The sequence below is a fragment of the Gallinula chloropus genome, assembly GCF_964237585.1.
Source record: "Gallinula chloropus genome assembly, chromosome: 5".
NCBI lineage: Eukaryota > Metazoa > Chordata > Aves > Gruiformes > Rallidae > Gallinula > Gallinula chloropus.
The window spans coordinates 22,493,285-22,505,598 of NC_140090.1; the positions used below are offsets into that span (position 1 = coordinate 22,493,285).

The 12,314-nt window shown below is 36.2% G+C and overlaps 1 protein-coding gene across 3 annotated transcripts in view; it reads left to right on the forward strand.

Annotated features, from left to right (window-relative positions):
- RAPGEF4 (Rap guanine nucleotide exchange factor 4) overlaps positions 1-12,314 on the forward strand; it is a gene marked incomplete at both ends in the record, with an annotated part of 148,512 nt that overhangs the window by 21,512 nt on the left and 114,686 nt on the right. The window lies entirely within an intron of this gene.

Here is a 12,314-nt window from a genome sequence, read left to right on the forward strand (position 1 = left end):
ATTTAAACTGCATTTTAAATGAGTTTGGAGAAAAAGAAAGTATTTTTACTACTTAGTGCTTCATATTCTGCATGATTACATATTCCTGTATTTCTTTCTTGTGGGCTTTGTCTAATGAAGTAACTTGGGAGGAATTTCTGGTGGAATTTCGTTGTATACTGCAGGTGTTGCTTTCTTAGCCTTAAACTTGCTTTTATACCTAGCATTTATGAGGAGAGTGTACCCTTAATATACTCTGATATTTTAAATTATACTCCTTTACTCCTGTTTCTTCACCAGCTGTAGGGGTTTAGAATTTGCAGATGGATCAAGATCACTTAAAAATTAAACTACTGATTGCATGTGAATTATCTTAAAACTTAGCTTTGTGGAGAAGGTACCACTGGGGTTCTTTATTCTGTAATCTTTAAGCACTTTGGTATCCAGGCTGAGAAGTTTTCATTAACATGTTAGTGTGCTACGTTACTGAATTCGGATCAGTTTGCACTTTTCTAAGCATTACACTTGATTTGAAAAGTGTTCCAGGAATTGGAAGGCTCCTGTTGGCTTGGCCTACACTATTACCACAGTGGTGACTGTAAAGATTTAGGTGTTGTGTAGAGCTGTCAGATGGCTTTTTCTTTTCCTGTGAAAGAACTCCAAATATTCCAAATAGTTGTCTTAAAGCAGAACTAAAGGAAGAGTATCAGAAAGAAAGTAAAATCCATAACTAGCTACACTGACTGAGGAAACAGCACTAATATCACCTGTCTGCAAATACATTGCCTTGAAGATAGGTAATGGTACAGCATGACCAAAGCATGAAAAACCATTGTGTGAATGAAACATGCTTGCCATTGAGTGCTCTGACAATGTCACATATTATTCTTTGACTTGCATAGCCATAATTTGTACTGTTTTTTTGGCAATGTCCACAGCTAACCTAAAATGCTTACAAAGTGTCATAGCAAATTTGAAGAAATTTATAGTGTGATATTTTTCTGCAGTTCATGCTTTTTTCTCTGCAGCAGTTGCATGATATTTTTAGACCCTGGCATTAAAAGATTAAATAAGCTGGTGGTCTCCTCTGTTTTAACATATGCTACATTTGCCAGTGGTCAGAAAATTTTAATGTACATAGTCCTTTACAGACTCAGGAAGGAGGAGAATAAATCCAACTGTAGGTTTCACAAGTAATGTGTTTTAAAATTCACTTTTAAATTATGTAAGCAGAGTAGTTTCTGCTGTGTGTACAGCTTTCCTGTTAAGCATTCATAGATTCTTGGTTTCCTATCAGAAATACTGGGGGAATGGAAGTTATCTAAAATATTTTGAACCTGAAAACATACAATGATTTTGCTGAGCTTTGTGATCATAGATGGAAAGGGTCACGCATGTTCAAAGTGTTGGGAGCTGTCATAGGGAGCCTCAGCATGCATCTTGTCTATTGCAGATTTTATGAAATTATGCAGCAGAGCATGTCACAGATGCAGCAGGTGTCACTCACAGACCACGCTTTGTGCTACTTCTTTGCCTTCTGTGCAGTTCTACAGTGAACTTTTCATGTATTTCAGTGTGCTTTCTTTCAAGGTGGCTGCCTCTGTCCTCTTAGTGAGTGGAAAATTATGCCATGAAATACAGCTAGCTTTGCTGGATGGTCAGAGATAGAATTAAGTTTTTCATTTTTTCAGGGGAATACTTGTTTCCCTGCAATCTACTAATCCCAAAACCTACATAAATTGCAGCTATGTATGATAAACAGAGAATGTTCAAAGCAGACAGAAAACTAAGAAAATTTTCCCCAAATATACAAGCAATAGCAATACTATGTTGTTATTAATACTATTATTGTTGTTGTCATCTGAAGAAAACTAAATACTTCAGGGAAACTTTTTGATATGTTTTAGATGCTGTGTTGTTCTGTCTACCTTATCCTAAACATATATTTTTGCTGTGACAAAGCCTATATGGGGAAACAGTTATCTGAATGGCATGTCATTGTATTAATAACTTCTAATTTCTTTTTAATGACAACCCACAAAAGCTCAAGAATGGATCACAGATATTTATTAACAGTTGTATCATGGGAAAAGTGGGAGAAGGTAACAGTGTCAGTATCATTAAAATCCAGATATGGTAAAAAATAAAATCTAGTGTATACTAATTTCAACCCTCCAGATACTGAGAATTTAATTCCAGAAGGAAGTGGTTTCTCCATTCAAAAGAATATTGAATAATGCCAAAATAATAATAATAAATATGTAGTTTAAGAACAACCTAGATAGACTATAGGGCTGGAATTCTTATAAAGGTTTCCACTTTTACCAATGCAGGGGTTTTATGATTAATAATAATAGTAGTGAAAAAATAAATTTTATAGATGTTTACGCTTTTTGTTTCTTTTTCCCCCATGAAATCTATTTTGGGGGAAATTTCCCTTTTTATTCTTTTGAGAGAAAGAACAAATGATACCTGTTAGCTGATTAAAGAGTTTTTGGCATGCAGAGCTTGGAAATTCCAGAACTTCAGGTTTTAATATTACTTTTTATTTTTAGGTTGTGATTAGAATATTGGAAAATAAACTGCTATAAATTGATTCAGTATTGACTTCAATTTATTGTGCAACTAATCTGAAATTATAGGACTAAGTGCTATGAACTATCTTCCTTGGTACTAAAAATTTGTTAACACTGAACTTTACTGATGAAGTTTGCAACAAATGTTATTCTACTGCAAATCTATGCAGCTTTTTGAAAGACAAATATCCATTTATAATCCTTATGAAATTTTTGTTTAAGTCCTGAAACTAGATTTTATGAGAACTAAAATGGACAGGTATTTTATCTACTTCTGTTTAGAAACAATTTTCAGAATCTCTGTAATTTATTATGAAGTTAAAGATTTTTCTGAGTTTTTTTCAAATTGAAAAGTAACTTTTTCTGCATTAGCTGTATTGCTCTAAGAAACAATTGGATTGATAGAATCTTTCACAGACCAGGTGTGTCTTATTAACACATTTAGTGTACAATATACAGCAAAGTGTTTTTATCTCTTTAAGTATAATTACAAATGGGTCTGTACCTGGAGGAAAGAGATTGCTACTTCTAAACAGACTTTATTCTTTTTTTATCACACTCTGTCAGTTTTATATATTTAAATACTCTTTGAAGAAAAGATATTCTCTATCAGAAACATAGTAAGATACATTCTGTAACATATGAAACCACATATTCAATCAGCCCTTTCAATACAGGAAGATTTTCTATGACCTCTGTTTTTAACAGTCAGGGAATGCTGCCGGTCAAAAGAAATGATATTGTCCTTATATCAACAATCAAAGGTTGAAATGGCCTAGTCTTTTCCCTAATGACTCTGTTGAAGTAGCATCCTGTTTGGGAGCATCTGTTGAACTTCTCACCTTACTGATCCTTGGAGACTTGTTTTCTGTCAAGGACTGCTATAGCAGGTTGGAGATGAGAACCTAACCAGAGGTTTCATCACATCACTGAACACTGTTCCCTGATGAAGAAGCTTGTGGGAAACACTAGTGATGTGCTTTTGTGCAGTGATTCTCCCTTGCCTTCATCTCTGAGGAGCACTAACAAACATGAAAAAAGTTACTTATTGCTATTATAACACTGTAGACATCCAGGGTGCTCTGTGAATCTGTAGGAAGAGGTACTCTTTGTGTTGATAAGAACTTGCTTTCCCCCTTCAGCGTCAGTGAGTGAGTGTGAGGCTGGCTACCTCGCCCGAAAAACTGTTTCAAAGCACAAAGGAAAATGCATCCAAAAATAAACATGAAAGCACATGAGGAGCTCTGGTCATGCACATCCTGTTGGTCACTGGCTTGCTCCACCCCTAATAGTTGGATTTTCTTTAAACAGAGTAGGAGTGAATGTATTTGAGCAGTGTTATCAGTACAGAAGTTCTCTGTAGCTCATCCTCAAGCTTTGTCCTTCCATGCCGTGGCAAACTGATTCAAACCCAGACAGGAAGGGAGTGAATCTGCTGAGAGGTGACTTATTTTTAGAGGTCTTTCCTACCACAGTGAATTACTCAGCCTTCCTTGGATAACATACAAATAACCAATTTCCTTTTGTGTGGAATGAGATTATGTTAGAAGTTACTGAACATGCCTTGAGAAACATTTGATCATGACTAAATGAAGAACGGCTCTTACTTTGGTATGCAGTAGCTTTGTCAAGAGGGAATCTTGACCCCCATAAGGTCAGAATTAATATTTTAATTCTTCTTTTTATTCACATTCTGCAGCATGTTAACATCTTGTAGTCTGATAAACGGTAACGTAACTTGCTTACTGCTTCTGCCCATCTGATGATAATTCAGCAACACTCAGCAGACTTCACTGCTCTTACAGTCTTTGTTTTCTGAAGCTGTGAATGTTAGTTTCTAACGAGCTAGTTTATAAACAGATCCTCTGGCAAAACAGAATAAATGTTACATGCTGCTTCAGTGGAGTGCTCTGTGGGAAATGTACGTATGAATTGGCATGTTGACTTAAACGTTGTAGCATTGTTCAGCAAGGTTTCTGAACAAGGCTTAAGTTCACCAGAACAGAGACCACAGCTCTCAGTGTTTGCCTGTAATATCGATTTGTCTTTTTAAAGTATATCTAAGCACTTATGCCTCATGTTATGTGTCAGGATTATGGCAGTGGAATTATGAAGACACTAAAAATACATGAATGAAAATGAACATGTAAGGATTTTAATTTGTATTGTCTGTTTGGCCATGCTGTAAGTACATTGATTATCAAAATATGTTATTGAATCACATGTAGATGTTTTGCTGTGTAATGGAGTACGCAGCATTTCAGAGAGTCAGCCTGTCCTTGCCTTAGGCTTCTGGAAACTTTATGCTACATTGTTACTGGAGAATATTCTTGCTTCTTTCTTTGGTAGAGTCCTGAACACTCCATCATGTTTAAGGAGGAACCTCATATAAATGTCAGTACTTTCCAATGCACCTTTTCACCAATGAGTATTCCGTACCAGAAATTCCAGTTCATTCAAGTGAGAGATTAAATATGATCTGTGAAATGAAATATTGGGAGGGGGAAATCAAATGAAAAAATCAGATTCATGTCCTGCCCCTAAACTATCAGTTTGATTTATGGTACACTACTCTGCCAATTTATTGCCCCGTAATCAATCGCAGTAGTCTTTGCTCTGATTCAGTGATAGGCAAACACACTAGGGGTATAAAACATAGTTAATAAAATACAGAATATTTAGCTTTGCAGGATGGGTGATGTGATTTTAAATAGTGAAGTGCTTGGAGACCCACAGAAGCATTAAAAGGTGGTCATGGAACACTCAGCTGTCTTTACCTGCTTCATGTCACACACTCCATTGACTGCTCAAACCCTTACCATGATGATTTGTTCCTCTAATGAGGTTTTATTTGAGAAATGTAAAAGTGATCAAATTTTCGTAGCCTGCAATGGCACTGCAGCTGGAATAGTGTTTTCACCAGCCTCTCAAATAGCTTTCTGGTCAGAATAAGAAAGACTTGTATCCTGTATCTGATAACATGGAATAACACAGAAGGAAAACCTGGAAAGACTCAAGTGTGGGGAATCAGTTGGCTTATGCTGTCTGCAAATCTTCAGCTGATGAACAATTCAAATTTCTATGAAAAAACCCCAGAGCTAGTGTGAGAGACATTGAAAAATGAAGTGATGATAGGCAAGCAGATTTTTTCCTAGAGTAACACATGGAAGGAGGAATATAAAAAGTTGTCCTCCCTAGCTTCAGAATATGACAGTGAACACAGAATTGCCAAGATGTGAACAAAGCTTTGAAAGTTACTAACATCCCACCTTCATACCTTCTGTGTTAATACTGATAAAACTTGCAAGTGAGTAGTAGGGAAAGGTTCCAAAATTGTTATTATATCAAGCAGAAGTGCCAGATTGCATTCCCAGTTTTGCTGTTACAAACTGAGCGTATTTCAAGTGAATAAAGTACAGTTGCTTTGATACACATGGAGCTATGTGGCAGCAGACCCTGGCCCATAGTGCTTCTGTTATCTTGGTTTTTACCATCCTTGTGATATGCTTTTACATATTTTCTTCCTCTTGTTTTGCTTCGTCAAACGTTTCTAATTTTGACAAGTGATGCTCTGTCTGGTATAAGATTTAAGCAAGTATGAAACAGTATTCTATCCTCAGTAGCCAGACTTTAAGTCATCAGAATAAGCCATCTTTGTCAGCATAGCAACACGTGATTGCTGCTTTCACTGGGGTGTATTAGTCACTTAAAATGTTTTAAAAAATGGTTGAAGATTTTGTGAACGTTGTTTTTGACAGTAACATTCCATTGCCCATAGGAGAAATACCTAGGAACTAGATTTTTCACTTAAGTAATGCAGCTTTTCTCTTGGTGTGGGATGTACTGATGGAAGTGTGCAAGACTCTTGATAGAGTCTTGCTGTGATATGTTTTCTAAATAATAGCGTTATGACTGAAAAGTTCATAATCAATAATTGTCCACTCTGTTTCAGATAATTTGCTGTGCCATTATGTATGAGACTCAGTACTGCCAAGGAGGCATGGTTTCTGCAGCTCAAGGGATCCAGTTAGTTTTAACTCGCTGAATTTCCTTTGTTATTATGCTTGGTTTGAGGTGACAGACACAGGCACTTAGACACCCCTTAAGTGGCTGAGAAGATTTAAAAATAACAAAGTGATGGAAAGGACTGATCCTTCCTCATGTCTTTCTGCAATGAATTTTCCTGGTGTGTTTTCTTGTATGTCATCCCTACAATCAGTTTGCACCTCATCTCCTGGATTATTCTGAATCGGTTTTAATAGCAGCGTTTTGTGTTTGTGTCACTTATCACCATGCAGAGGTGGAATAAGGCTTTGTAGACCTGATTCCTTTTAAACCTATCTACTGTATCATTCCTCTTAGGTGCAATACTGTATTGCTGTAGTAATGCCTGGCAGCTTGAAGCCCCTGTTGAATCCTATTCTACCAGCCACTGTACAAAAATATATTGTCATTCCTATTTACAGCCTTTGTAAATGTTTATATGTTTATTAGCACTTCAAAAAGCCTTAAATTATATTGCAGAAAGCTTGACTTATTTGAGGTTCCTTCTTGGATAAAAAGAAATAGAAACATCCAGTGAGGATGTCAGTCTCTCTGTTAAGTAATGGCTTTATTGGTTTTCTCATATTTTATCATGGTTAGAGGTAAAGTTGAAAAATATGAATTCATCTGATTTTCAAGAAAAGAAATTATTTTGATTAATTCCTAAAATATTTAAATTACAGCAGAACATCTGACAAAATTGAAATGTATACACTTAAAGTCTGCAGATGTTTTTGAGGCTGCTATTTTTCTTTGTAGCTTTACTGCTAAACTTGCACTTTCTATAACCAGCTTTTTTATTAGCGGAGAAAGTGCTTTTCATCCTCAGCAGATTGTATTATTAAATGTGGTATCTCTAAGCATGATGTGCTAAATGGCAGAAACATATATTGCAAAACACAACTGGGAGCCTACGAATCTTATTTCAGGGAGCAAGCTTCTGGTCTTTCATTAGTTCATTTTTATTAGGCAAAAATGTCTTTCAGAAGAATCATAAGATTTGAAGTTCAAAGTGATTTCTAGCTTTTCCTCCAAACATACATTTTAACTATTAGATGTGCCTCATTCTCAGCTGTCACACAGAAAAAATGCCTAACACAGAAGTCGGTCATTGTAGGTGTGTGTGTGTGTGTGTATCTGCTCTCTCTCTAATATGTATTGTGTGTGTATATACATCACTACATTAAATTTGTATTGGCCTTGTCAAACTCCTGTGTCAGATTGCCTGGAGCTTTGGTTCTAACTGCATTTGTGGTTGGCAGTTTCCTTTCCTGCCTTAGCATGGATGCCAAAGTGATCAACAGCATAAACTGCTTACGCTTCTAAACTTTTGAATTTGATGCAGACTGTCTGTTTCTTAACTCAGCTGTAGGGTCATATGTGGATGAGGTTATTTTGGAAATTGACCCTTTCTGATCTTCTGGTCAGTGTTACCATCTCAATCCTTGGTTTCTTTTCAGATGAGTCATGTTTTTTCTTCCTCACACAAAAAGTTAAGCTATTATTACTGGTTCCTGCAGGTTCTTGAGAAAAATAGTAAGCCCTTAGAAGCTTCCTTTTAGCAATGACTTTTTGTTGCTTTACAGCGATGGATATGGTCGTGTGTTCCTCCAAGGAAGGCATTCCTGTAGAATGTGGGCTTGCATGCTGGGTTTGAATGGGTGCTTTGTGCTTGACTGTGTAACGGTTCAGGCAAATAATATGGTACCATTTATTAGATCAATGGATATGTTTTAATATTGGCATTTTAAAAATCCATTAGTCCAAACTTGCTGGCATTAGAAAAAAAATTACAGATCTTTGACAAAAAAATACTTGGTAATGGAAGATCTTATGTGGACTAACACAAACCGAAAGCAAAGCTATTGCATTCTTTTATTTTTTAATTATTGTTCTGACAGTCTTGTTTAGTTTACAAAATATCTTATTAAAATATTATAAAAATCTTCACTTTCATGTTGCAAGAAATTTGAAACGTACAAGACCTAATTAGTGGAATGTAAATTCCTCCTTTCTTAAGGAATCACTGTCTTGAGTGAGCATTCAGGACCTTAAAGCTCAAAATAAACCCCAGACATCATCAATTTATTAGGTATATGGTTTTAATAAGTAGGCTCAAAGAGAGTGCCCTTTGCTTGCCTTGGATAGTACAGTTCTGATAGATGTCTTTTCTTGGCCATAATCAGAGCTGTAAGGTTCAGTGTTTGCCCTTTCCCTTAGACTGGTTCCTCCCCTCTTTTCATCCACTGTGAAACCCTACCTTATTGAAGTCAATGAGCATTGTGGGATTTCAACCCAGGTAATTACTAATTGCTTCCTTCTCCTTGTATAATATGCGGCACAGGCTGTTGGCAGTAGTTTTAAATCCTCTTTACCCCCCTCCCTTTCTTAACAGTTTCTATCCACTGACATAGATGTTGCAATGTGAGAGCATGAGGCTAGAATCACTCAAATGGTTTTGTGGCTTAGTAGTTCAGGGGTGCTTAACAAAATGGACAACCCAATTCTGAGTAAATATTGAGGTAAATACCATCAAAGATGTTCAACTCTAGGCATCCCAGAGGTACACATTTAAATTACGTTATCGAAGACTAAGAGCTGAATATAGAGTATCTCTCCTTTGGCAGTGAATAAAAATTACAGGGACCAGCCTGTCATCTGTGCTGATCATGGCCAGTTCCAGGTATCAAGAAGAGAAAGAGATTCAAAACACCCCCTGAATAATCCCTGTGCCTGCTCTTCAATCAATCCTTTTTTTCAATCCGAGCAGTGGAACTCCAATATTGAGAGTTCTCAGGATTCATGGGTGTTGCTCTAATTCCATTAGTTCAGTGAGTTACAAAATTCCTAGAAAACTGTTCACCAGCAATGTGAAAATATCAGCCCTGAAGGCCCTCTGAAATGTTTAAGGGGATTTGTGGAACAACCTGTTCATGGATAGATTTTTTTTTTTTCTGTCTTCCCTTCCTTGGGGTAAATGGTTGTTTAAGCCACAAATATTCAAGAACGGCACACCATAAAGGATGGTGGCCTTTTAAGGCATGTGCTCTGTGGGGTTTTTTATCCTCTGTAATGAGGTGGATGCTCACAGAACTCATCTGTTCATATAGTATTTCTCTTACAGGCTGTTGTTGAAATCAGTGGTTTATCAGAATTTGTGGATTCATACCATCAGTCTGATGTGATGCTTAAGGCTCAATTTCTTTATCCTGCATCTCAAGCCGGATCAGATAGGACCATTAGTGTGTATTTGCTCTGAACTCTGCTTAAAATAGTCTCTCAGTTAAATTTCAAATGAAGAATTTAAAAGAAAACCGAAACTCACAAATAAAAGTTTACACACTAAATACTAAGTATCTTCTGACTGAACTTCTATTAATTTTAAATTACACTGATATACTCTTGTCCTTCTAGATGCTGTACTTAACTCTAAGCCAGGCTTGTGTACCATTTGTCTGAGGGTTAGATAATAAGCATTGGAAATTAAACCTTGCCAACATGCATTTGGTTGTTATTCAACTTACATTTTAACCTCTAACTATTTCCTGAGTAATTTCTATTTAATTTTGCATTCCACCTTTCTCTTGACCTTTGAAAAATACTGTTTGACTACCATTTTCTTAGAGTATTAACCACTTCATTTTCCAAAATAGACAAACAAACCTTATTCTGTTAATTTCCACAAAACACTAGCCAGACTTTCCTGAGTACAGATCAGTGGAAACAGGTACAATATAATTTTTTTGTTTTAGCATAATAAAAATATGCATTGCATTATGAATTTTGTATGACCTGGTCTTTCAGAAACAGAGACCTTCAAAGAAATCATGCTGTTCTGAAAGGACTGATATAAAGGAATTTATTTGAGTTACTTAGGCTTTTTGCTTAATTCTCTCTGGGGATAATGCTGGAGACTTTCAGTACAATTAAAGAAAGATTAAAAGCTCAGTACAGGCTTATTTTCTTTCTTCTTTCTTTCTGCCAATACCCTTCAAGCCTGTGTCCTCTCTAGAAGCATGAAGCATTTTTCAAAGGCCTTTTTTCTTTCTGCCATCAATTCTCAGGCAGATTTCTGGTACGTGTCTCCTCTGCAGATTTAGGAATGTGTAGTTTCTCTTTCTGCATTTGTCACTCTTGTTCCTCCTAGCATTTACTGTTGGTTCTGTTGATCTCTGGTTAGAATTCATTGAGTATTTCTCCTTAGCTTTATCTGTGACACTTAGATCCTATTAGATAACCAGGGCTTACCAAGCAGTTAGGAAATAATTCTTGCACTGTTGAAGTTGGTGAGAATTATGCCATCACTTAGTATTTCTTAGTACATTCACTCTGCAGAACTAAGGGGGTGAAATGTAGGAAAAGCATAGACAATTAAGCGGATATGTCTGAGTATGCTGATGAAGTAGCAGATTTTCCATAATGCTTTATCAAAAAAGAGCTACGCTTCAACGTGAGCATGTAATAGCTGGGGCACTTACCTATGCTGTTGCTGTGGTTGAAAGATTCTATGCTTTAAGATTAAAACAGGTTCACATAAAAACTGTCATCTCTGCAGGTTGTTTCTGTCTGATGTATTTGCATACATCTGCCATATGGAGTTGCCTTATAGAGGGTGTGACTTCTATCTGATCTCATATACAAAATGTACTTTGTGTCATTTTATTCTGAGACAGACTTTGCTTGTTTTAACAACAATATGTGGATTTTTCTGCTTTTTAACTTTTCTGAAGAATTGCTTGATAGAACTTCAGAAAATGATGCATGGTACCAGTCAGCCCACAAGTACTGATACTTGAATGGATTGTTGTCAACTTTGTACTCTAAAATTATGTAAAGGTATGAGGCACAGGAAATCCTGGAAATGCTTCAAGCTCCTGGCAATGGTAGGAATACGGATTTTACTACTATAAGAATTCTCTAAGCAATCCATTTTACATGGGCATCCAGGCTATTAAATCCAAGTACCATTGCAGAATGGCAGGTGAATTGCCCTTACTGGGATCCATTAATTGGACAATGTATTTGCATAAGAATGGTGTTAATCTGTGTTAAATAAAATGTAATGAATGATTGTGATATCTAGAATCAAACTATGAGTTATATTCTTCTTCTTTATTTACCAAAATAGTTCATACTGATAGTATGAATTTTCTGCTTTTTAATGTGTGAGAAAACAGTCGACCCACAAAAAAACAACCTTTGGCTGTTCTGTTGCAGGTAGCTTTTGCAGGGGGATGATGAGGTACTCTCTATCATCTTATCTACATATGCATATCTTCATTATCTGATAATGCTTTTGCCGCATGTACTAATGAAAATCGTTAATTTAGTTTCCTAAAGAGCTTTATACAGAAGGAAAAAGCAACTCTTACTTTGAAAGCTGTTAAGGTAATAATGAATGCTATCTTTATATTAGATGTGTTCTTTTCAAATGAACACTTTTGAATGGCTTGCTTTGTGGGAGTAAAATGTGCTATAAGAGAAGCCCATGTGACTGTCAAAATCAAATTGCTCAGCACGATGAAAATAAATAGAAACACCTATGGAAGTTTTGATACTATGGAAGAGAAAAATCTCTTAATGTTGCTGGCTTTATTTTCAAGCTGTTAGCAGAGCGTGTGCTGCATTACTGATCATGAGTGTGCTGCCTTTGATAATGGGACCTTTATCTTGGCATTTTTCCTGCCATAGCAGTGCTCATCTGTTTACACTAGG